Here is a 9,006-nt window from a genome sequence, read left to right as displayed (position 1 = left end):
CATAGAAGCTTTTATTATGGATCATCAGCATCATAGACGTACAAAGTATAATATTTTACCATATTTTTGGTACCATGGTTTCAAGTACAGTACAATGTAAATACCATGTTACACATACCATCTAATATCATGACTGTACCATAGTACCAATACAATACATTTTTTTGTAAGTGAAACAACAGCAAACTACAAAAATAATAATGATGCAATTGCCTAAAACGTTTATAGACCCAAAAATGAGCCTTTTAAAAATACATAATTATGTCATCGTGTCAGCTGATAAACCTTATTTTTATAAATGAAAAAAATGATTTATCCTAATACACAATATCATACTATTACACACATTTACATTGATTAAACCCAATTTCTCAGAGCTGCTAGTGAAATGATGCAATGATTTTGTTGTTCGGGTCAGTGAGCGTCACTCAAAGGCCACAGTCAAGATGTGTTGTGCAGTAATTCAAAGCAAAGCTATTTGCGGTCCACCCAAACTGTGAGGAAAAACAGCTGTTTCAAACAGCATTCCAAGTGGTGGATTTACAGTTTAGATTTGGTCATGTCCATGATTTCTTTTAATGTTTCTGTATTTTCTCCCTCTGGGGCTGGAGGCCAGGCAGTGTGGTCTGATGAGAGAGAGAAAGAGAAACAGAAAGATTTTTAATACTTAAAGAATGAAAAGTTAGGGGGCCTGGGTAGCTCAGCGAGTATTGACACTGACTACCACACCTGGAGTTGTGAGTTCGAATCCAGGGCGTGCTGAGTGACTCCACCCAGGTCTCCTAAGCAACCAAATTGGCCCGGTTGCTAGGGAGGGTAGAGTCACATGGGGTAACCTCCTCGTGGTCACGATTAGTGGTTCTCACTCTCATTGGGGCGCGTGGTAATTTGTGCGTGGATCGTGGAGAGTAGCATGAGTCTCCACATGCTGTGAGTCTCCGCGGTGTCATGCAAAACAAGCCACATGATAAGATGTACGGATTGACGGTCTCAGAAGCGGAGACAACTGAGATTTGTCCTCCGCCACCCGGATTGAGGTGAGTAACCGCGCCACCACGAGGACCTACTAAGTAGTGGGAATTGGGCATTCCAAATTGGGGAGAAAAGGGGATAAATAAAAGAAGAAAAAAAAGAATGAAAAGTGAATGTCAGTCCATGTGTTATAGCCTCATCCGCTGCACACAATGAAATATTTTTATGCTTCAGAAGATGTTTTAGGTCTTTTGAACACAAATTACACAAATGCTCAGGGTTTTTATTAAAAGAATGTTGTGGTTTTCAAAGCGTGTACCTGGGATTTCCCACACAGAGTGGTAGAGACTCTGTCCTGCATCCACCTTCAGGGTTGCTCCAGTAAAGAAGGTGGTAGCCGGGGACAGCAAGAAACATACTGCAGGACATATCTGACAGTATAGAAGTTAGTATTCATTAAATGTAAATGGAAGTTAGTTACTAACTCTTTAAAGTTAGGTCATTGTATACTGCCTGCTATTTTTTTTTAAACAGAAAGTGAAAGAGTAATATGCTACATTGTTGTCATTGCTGACCTCATCATGTATTAATATCCAGTGCAGCGTGCTCTGTTTGTGTACTACACATGGTGGTAAATGTAGTAGGTCTGCAGAGTATTCTTTGCATTGAGATAGTTTGTATACTATGCAGAGTATACATACTACATATTGCAGAAATAATACTTGTAGTATGCTAGTGTTCTATTGCAAACATGGGCCTTTGTCTTTCTATATTCCATTCTACACTGCCACATCCTCACACGGTTCTACACCAGCACTATAGAGAGCATCCTGACTGGCTGCATCACTGCCTGGTATGGCAATAGCACCACCCACAACCGCAAAGCCCTGCAAAGGGTGGTGCCAACTGCTAGACACATCATCGGAGGTGAGCTTCCCTCCCTCCAGGACATATACACCAGGAGGTGTGTGAAAAAAGCTCGGAGGATCATCAGAGACTCCAGACACCCGAGCCATGGGCTGCTCTCACTGCTACCATCAGGCAGGCGGTATCGCAGCATCAGGACCCGCACCAGCTGACTTCATGACAGCTTCTTCCCCCAAGCAATCAGACTTTTGAACTCTTGATCTCTCACGATCAATATACATCAGCACTGCACTTTATTAATCTTATTATCTCACACTGGACTGTCATAAATTATATTCTCTCTTAACAAGACACTGGCAACTGACTATCAACCAACAGCCTGAATGCCAATATAGCACAATACAACATACTGTATATTTTATATATTCTTTTTTTAATTGTATAATGTGTATTCTATATTGTGTGTATTGTATAATGTAAATTGTATGTTATTATTTGTATATTGTGTTGTGTGTAATTGTGTATATGGTTGTGTGACAATAAAAGTGATTTAGATTTTTTTGATTTTCTTCCAGGATACAGTACAGGATCCACACTGACAAGATATTCCTTAAACTGGTTATAGCTGCCATCTAGTGGTTATGTATTAAACATTGGAATATTCTGGGTTCAATACAAGTTAAGTTCAATCGACAGCATTTGTGGCACAGTGTTGATTACCACAAAAATTTATTTTTGACTCGTCCCTCCTTTTCTTAAAAAAAAAAAAAAAAAAATCTGTTTTACATAGAGGCACCTATAATGGAGGTGAATGGGGCCAGTCAGTAAACGTTAAAATACTCACTGTTTCAAAAGTATAGCCACAATACATAAACAATATGTGTGTAAACATGATTTTAGTGCCATAAAATCGCCTTCTAACCTTTTCTTTGTAAAGTTATATGATGACGCAATGCCGTAAACCCTAAAATGACCTTAAAACGACTATTTAAATAACTTTACAGCTCAAGTAATACAAAAGTTTAGGCAAAAATTTATTTAAGTGCTTTTATACAATTATATGATTCACATTTCTGCCTTTCAAAACCTCCAAAAATTGGCCTCCATTCACTTCCATTGTAAGTGCCTCAAGGTAACATCGGTTTTTGCTTTGAAAGAAATGGAGGGACAAGTTGAAATTATTTTTTGTGGTAATTAACATTGACACAATTGAGCTTAACTTGTATTGAATCAGGAATATTCCTTTAAGGTGTGTTGACTAGCTGTTGCTGATCTGTGATAAATTCTCAAGATTTAAAACCTTATAAGAAAGAGTGAAATTTCTGTCACATCAGGATTATTTTGACCTACCTCCTCTGGAACACCGATTATTTGTAGCAGGACTGGATGGAACTGCCATCTTAAACAAACAAAGGAATGTTTCTGCTCAAAATTAGCTTCTTTTGTCTCACTATAGTTCTTAAATAGAGTTCTCTCAATTCATCCCATGCAAAAGCGTTCCCAGCTGGCACTAACCAGAGCCACAGAGTTGATCCGGACCCCACTGGCAGCCCACTCAATGGCCAGACTCTTGGTCAGACTGTCCACCGCTGCCCTGGCTGCTCCTGTGTGCCTGTCATAAAATGGAGATTCAATTTAGCTATGAATGGAGCCAGAGTTCCTGACTGTGAAAGGATGAATGTTAGACCAACCTGAAATTGAAAATGGCAGACAGGAAGTATAGCCGACCATGGCAAATTTGGTATCATCGTGCTCGCAATGAGCCAAGGAAGCTAATGACAATAGGCCACATTTTTCGAAAGTTATATGGACTTTATTATATCATTTGCTGTCCCCAAACTTTTTGAGTACCTTCAGGACATGGCTCCAATGACCCATACCAAATTCCATATTGATATGCCAATGCGTCTCTAAAATACAGCAATTTAAGACAAATTCAATATGGCCGACATTGGAAAATTGGGTATCATTCGACTCGTTATGCCCCAAGGAATCTAAAGAGAGCAGTCTCATTATTTTAGGCCTAATATTCTGAAGTTATAAGCAAAAATAGCAATTTTTCATATTTCTTGACCACTGGTGGTGCTGTGCCATCAAGTCATGCTTGTGATGACATACTAAGTTTCATGTCAACATGCTAAATTGTTGCAAAGATACAGCCTCACATCCATTTTGGCATGCTTGCCTTTGGCATGCTCGCTGAATTCCATAACTTTTTGTCATGAGTGTCTCTAGATTAAAATTAAAGCAAAATTTAGAGCGAATCGGACATACAGTCTAGGAGGAGTTCGGAAAATTAGGTTTTTCAGAAAATTAAAAATGGAAGAATATCTAGTGGGCGAAGCTTCAAAACAACACCGCCCATTGGGAATTGGCATGAATCAAGGAATCAGAGGACCAAATTTTTAATGATACTCCAATGTATTTCTAAAATACACAAATTTAAGACAAAATTTAAAATGGATGATGCCAAATATGGCCAACGTCAGAAAATGGGGTATCATTCGACTCGTTATACCCCAAGGAATCTAAAGAGATCAGTCTCATGATTAGGCCAAACTATTCACAAGTTATAAGCAAAAATATAAATTTTTATTATTTCCTGACCACTAGGTGGCACTGTGCCAAAACTTGGCAGGTACCTTCAAGACATTATGCTAAAGAGTTGCAAAGATACAGCCTCACGTCCATTTTGGCATGCTCATCGTCAAATTCATCATAAATTCCATAATTTTTTGATACGTGATGATACGTGCAAAATTTAGAGTGAATCAGACATACTGTCTAGGAGGAGTTTGAAAAAGTATGTTTTTGGAAGATATTAAACAGCGGAAAATCTAGTGTGCAGGGCTCTGAAATGACACAACACATTGGGAATTGGAATGACCCAAGGAATCAGAGGAAAAAATAATTTTGTTTCGAGACCGGTTCAAAAGTATTGGGCCAAATATGTGTGCAATTTGAACACTTGGTGGAGCTAGAGGGTTTGAGTTAGTGACTTCAAATTTGGGTCAATTAAATTTTAGAGTGTCCTCTATCAGTGTACCAAATTTCATAACTTTCCTATGTACGGTTCTATGGGCTGCCATAGACTTTCACCGGAAGAATAATAATAACAAGAACACTAACAGATACAATAGCTGCCTATGTACCTTCGGTGCTTGGCCCCTAAATATATGTTTACAAATATGTTTGCTAGATATAATTTACAGACCACATAGTGACTAAATTTTACACTGAATGTACACCCTGTTATTTTCCACCCTGACACTGCCCATTTAACCAGTTAGACATCTACATTTTTTAAGTCACTTAGTTTGACTGTTATGACTCTTTGATGATGAAACATAAAGATACTTATAAAAGTAGGTTTCATGTAAGTTTATAAAAGTACGTTGAAATGTCACCGAATTGTAGGAATGACCCAAATACTACTTTAAACTCATAAAAAACTGTGTTTGTATTACTCTAAGTTGTATTATCCTTTCTTTGAGCAATAGAAATATATCTAAAAAAATAAATGACAAGTACTGTAAATAAAATTTTTGAAATGCATTTCACAAATAATAGACTCACGCCATTCCAGGGAAACCCTTCCACATGTCTGCGATGATGTTAACAATTACACCTCCATGGTCTTTCATCCAAGCATTGTATACTGAGCGTTCAATACAAACAGTTAATCACTTTAAGTTTGCCTTTAATGCCTCATATAACCCATATGTTTTCATATTCAAGCAAATAAAACACTTCAGACATCTACAAGCAATGTGGCACTAAACAATTACTGGCCATATTCAAATGCAATTAAGGTTCAACATTCTTTGCAGCCTAAAAAAGTTCCGGTGAGGTTGGTGTCAATCACAGCCTTCCAGCCTTTGGCACTCATCAAGTTCACTGGACTGGAAAGCTGTCCACCTCCATTGTTCACCAAGAAGTCAATTCTCCCATGAAGCTTCAGAGTGGAGGCCATCAGGCTCTTCACCTGTCAAAAATGACAGCTAAAACACATGGATATAAGACATCTGTTTTCTATAGTTTCATAACAACTGAAACTATGATGAACATTTAAAGCCAATTAGGGACATTTGTCCCTCTATGTGCAAAAAAAAAAAAACAAACAAACAAACAAACAAAAAAGATTCCATCATAAAGGTTCAAATACAGAAAACAACCTCATGGCCTAATGTAGGTATTTTGGTGCCAAACATCTAACAGACAATCTTTGAATCAAATGGACTGCTTTACTGCCATTCCTAAAGCCAAGTTTATATGACTGTCACCTCATCTTCACTACACTGTATAGGGGTCACATTAGCTGGAGTGGATGAGGGGATTTTGTGAGTCAGCTCTTCAACTGCTGACACCAGACGCTCAAGCTTCCTGGAGGATATTACCACACTGCATCCTACAACATGGGTGATATTTGAGACTTGAATAATCTGTGTATTAACACTTCTATACAGTTACAGCTAAATTGTGGACTCACTTGACTGAATTAAAACATTTTGATTAAAAAGCTTATGCTGAAATGCTGGAAATTAGTTTTGTAGGCAAATATAAATTGTGCCTGCTTATGAATTTCTTTACAAAACTATTATTTTTAAATGGATACGTTTGAGAAAAGCAGCCAGCAAGTGTCATGTGATCTCCTTTAAGACTCTGCATCTTAAAAAGGCATTTTAGGATGAAGCACCTCATGAAGTTGCTCGAGAGAATGAACAGAGTGTGCAGAGCTAGAATGCAGACAAAGGATTTTTGAAGAAGGTAAAATTTTAGATAGCTTTGATTTAATTTTGTTTTGTTTACAACACAATTCCCAGACCATTTATGTTATTTCATTCGTATATAAATGTAATCTCTGAGTCCATGTTGGTTTCACAAAAATAATAATAATAATTATATATATATATATATATATATATATATATATATATATATATATATATATATATATATATATATATACTTTCCTTGCAAATTGAATAAATGAATATATGCAACATAATCATTCAATGTTTTTCATTTTATATACAGTATATAAAAGTATTTAAGTTTTCAAACATTTTTCTAGGTGACATTTTGGATGTCAAGTATATCAAGACGTTTTCTCAGGGTTACACCACATGATCTGAACAAAAATGTGCCTTTTTGTTTTTTATAAAAATGTCAAAATATTGATAGTAATTCATATTAAAAAAAAATAAAGATTTTAACTCCACAAACTTGAGGGTCTAAAGGGTTCGTCTATATTTTATATACACAGTATATATCTATATCTACAGTTGAAGTCAGAAGTTTACATACACCTTAGCCAAATACATTTAAACTCAGTTTTTCACAATTCCTGACATTTAATCATAGAAAACATTCCCTGTCTTAGGTCAGTTAGGATCACTACTTTATTTTAAGAATGTGAAATGTCAGAATAATAGTAGAGAGAATGATTTATTTCAGCTTTTATTTCTTTCATCACATTCCCAGTGGGTCAGTCCCAGTGGGTCAGTGGGTACTAACATTATGTTAGTATTCGGTAGAATTGTCTTTAAATTGTTTAACTTGGGTCAAACTTTTTGGGTTGCCTTCCACAAGCTTCTCACAATAAGTTGCTGGAATTTTGGCCCATTCCTCCAGAGAGAACTGGTGTAACTGAGTCAGGTTTGTAGGCCTCCTTGCTCGCACACGCCTTTTCAGTTTTGCCCACAAATTTTCTATCAGATTGAGGTCAGGGCTTTGTGATGGTCACTCCAATACCTTGACTTTGATGTCCTTAAGCCATTTTGCCACAACTTTGGATGTATGCTTGCAAGCATCACCCTTTTTCCTCCAAACATAAAGATGGTCATTATGGCCAAACAGTTCAATTTTTGTTTCATCAGACCAGAGGACATTTCTCCAAAAAGTAAGATCTTTGTCCCCATGTGCACTTGCAAACTGTAGTCTGGATTTTGTTATGGTGGTTTTGGAGGAGTGGCTTCTTCCTTGCTGAGCAGCCTTTCAGGTTATGTCGATATAGGACTCGTTTTACTGTGGATATAGATACTTGTCTACCTGTTTCCTCCAGCACTTCACAAGGTCCTTTGCTGTTGTTCTGGGATTGATTTGCACTTTTTGCATCAAACTACGTTCATCTCTAGGAGACAGAATGAGTCTCCTTCCTGAGCGGTGTGATGGCTGTGTGGTCCCATGGTGTTTATACGTGCGTACTATTGTTTGTACAGATGAATGTGGTACCTTCAGGCGTTTGGAATGATGTCAAGCAAAGAGGCACTGAGTTTGAGGGTAGGCCTTAAAATACATCCACAGGTACACCTCCAATTCAGTACACCTCCTATCAGAAGCTAATTGGCTAATTGTCTAAAGGCTTGACATCATTTTCTGGAATTTTCCAAGCTGCTTAAAGGCATAGTTAGCTTAGTGTATGTGCACTTCTGACCCACTGGAATTGTGAAATAGTCAATTAAAAGAAATATGTCTGTAAACAATTGTTGGAAACATTACTCATGTCATGCACAAAGTAGATGTCCTAAACGACTCGCCAAAACTATAGTTTGCTAATATTAAATCTGTGGAGTGGTTAAAAAATGAGTTTTAATGACTTCGACCCAAGTGTATGTAAACTTCTGACATCTGACAAAAAAATAATGGTTCAATATATTTAGAAAAATCAGAAAATAGAAAAACCACTAAGTATATATTTTGTATTCAGTTAAATAAGTAATTTCTGAATAGGTAAAATAATAATCATCATAATAGTAACTACTGTGTTGCTCAATATCTGGACTAAAGTTCATTGCGAGTCCTTCAATATACAGGTTTTTAAACACTCCTGGACAAAAGAAAATGTCAGATTCAACAGCAAAATTCCCAGTAAATGCATACCTAACTGTAAAAGTTCAGAGGTAATAGCTTTTCCAATCCCAGTCCCGCCTCCAGTCACTATTGCAACTTTGTGATTGAAAAGGCCTGCTTTAAAAACACTGGACACTGCCATGACCGAAAATAAACGTATACACATAGGCCTTGTCCCACTATCCACACTTGCGGTCTTGGCCACTTGAGTGCTCGTGCATGCAACAAGAAGTAAGTGTTCAAGACTGTTCCATGTCTAAAACACGCCAAAGCTCAGTGCACTTAACCCACACTAAATCCACACTAGTGCAAATC

The 9,006-nt window shown here is 37.2% G+C and overlaps 1 pseudogene; it reads right to left on the bottom strand.

The window, feature by feature from the left end:
* Positions 1-540: 540 nt before the first annotated feature.
* LOC127426228 (peroxisomal trans-2-enoyl-CoA reductase-like) lies at positions 541-8,833 on the bottom strand (annotated as a pseudogene).
* Between the last annotated feature and the right edge of the window lie 173 nt (positions 8,834-9,006).

Source organism: Myxocyprinus asiaticus, chromosome 35 (genome assembly GCF_019703515.2).
Source record: "Myxocyprinus asiaticus isolate MX2 ecotype Aquarium Trade chromosome 35, UBuf_Myxa_2, whole genome shotgun sequence".
Classification (NCBI taxonomy): Eukaryota; Metazoa; Chordata; class Actinopteri; order Cypriniformes; family Catostomidae; genus Myxocyprinus; species Myxocyprinus asiaticus.
Note: the sequence above shows the minus strand (reverse complement) of the source record. Positions and strands in the feature narration are given on the sequence as shown.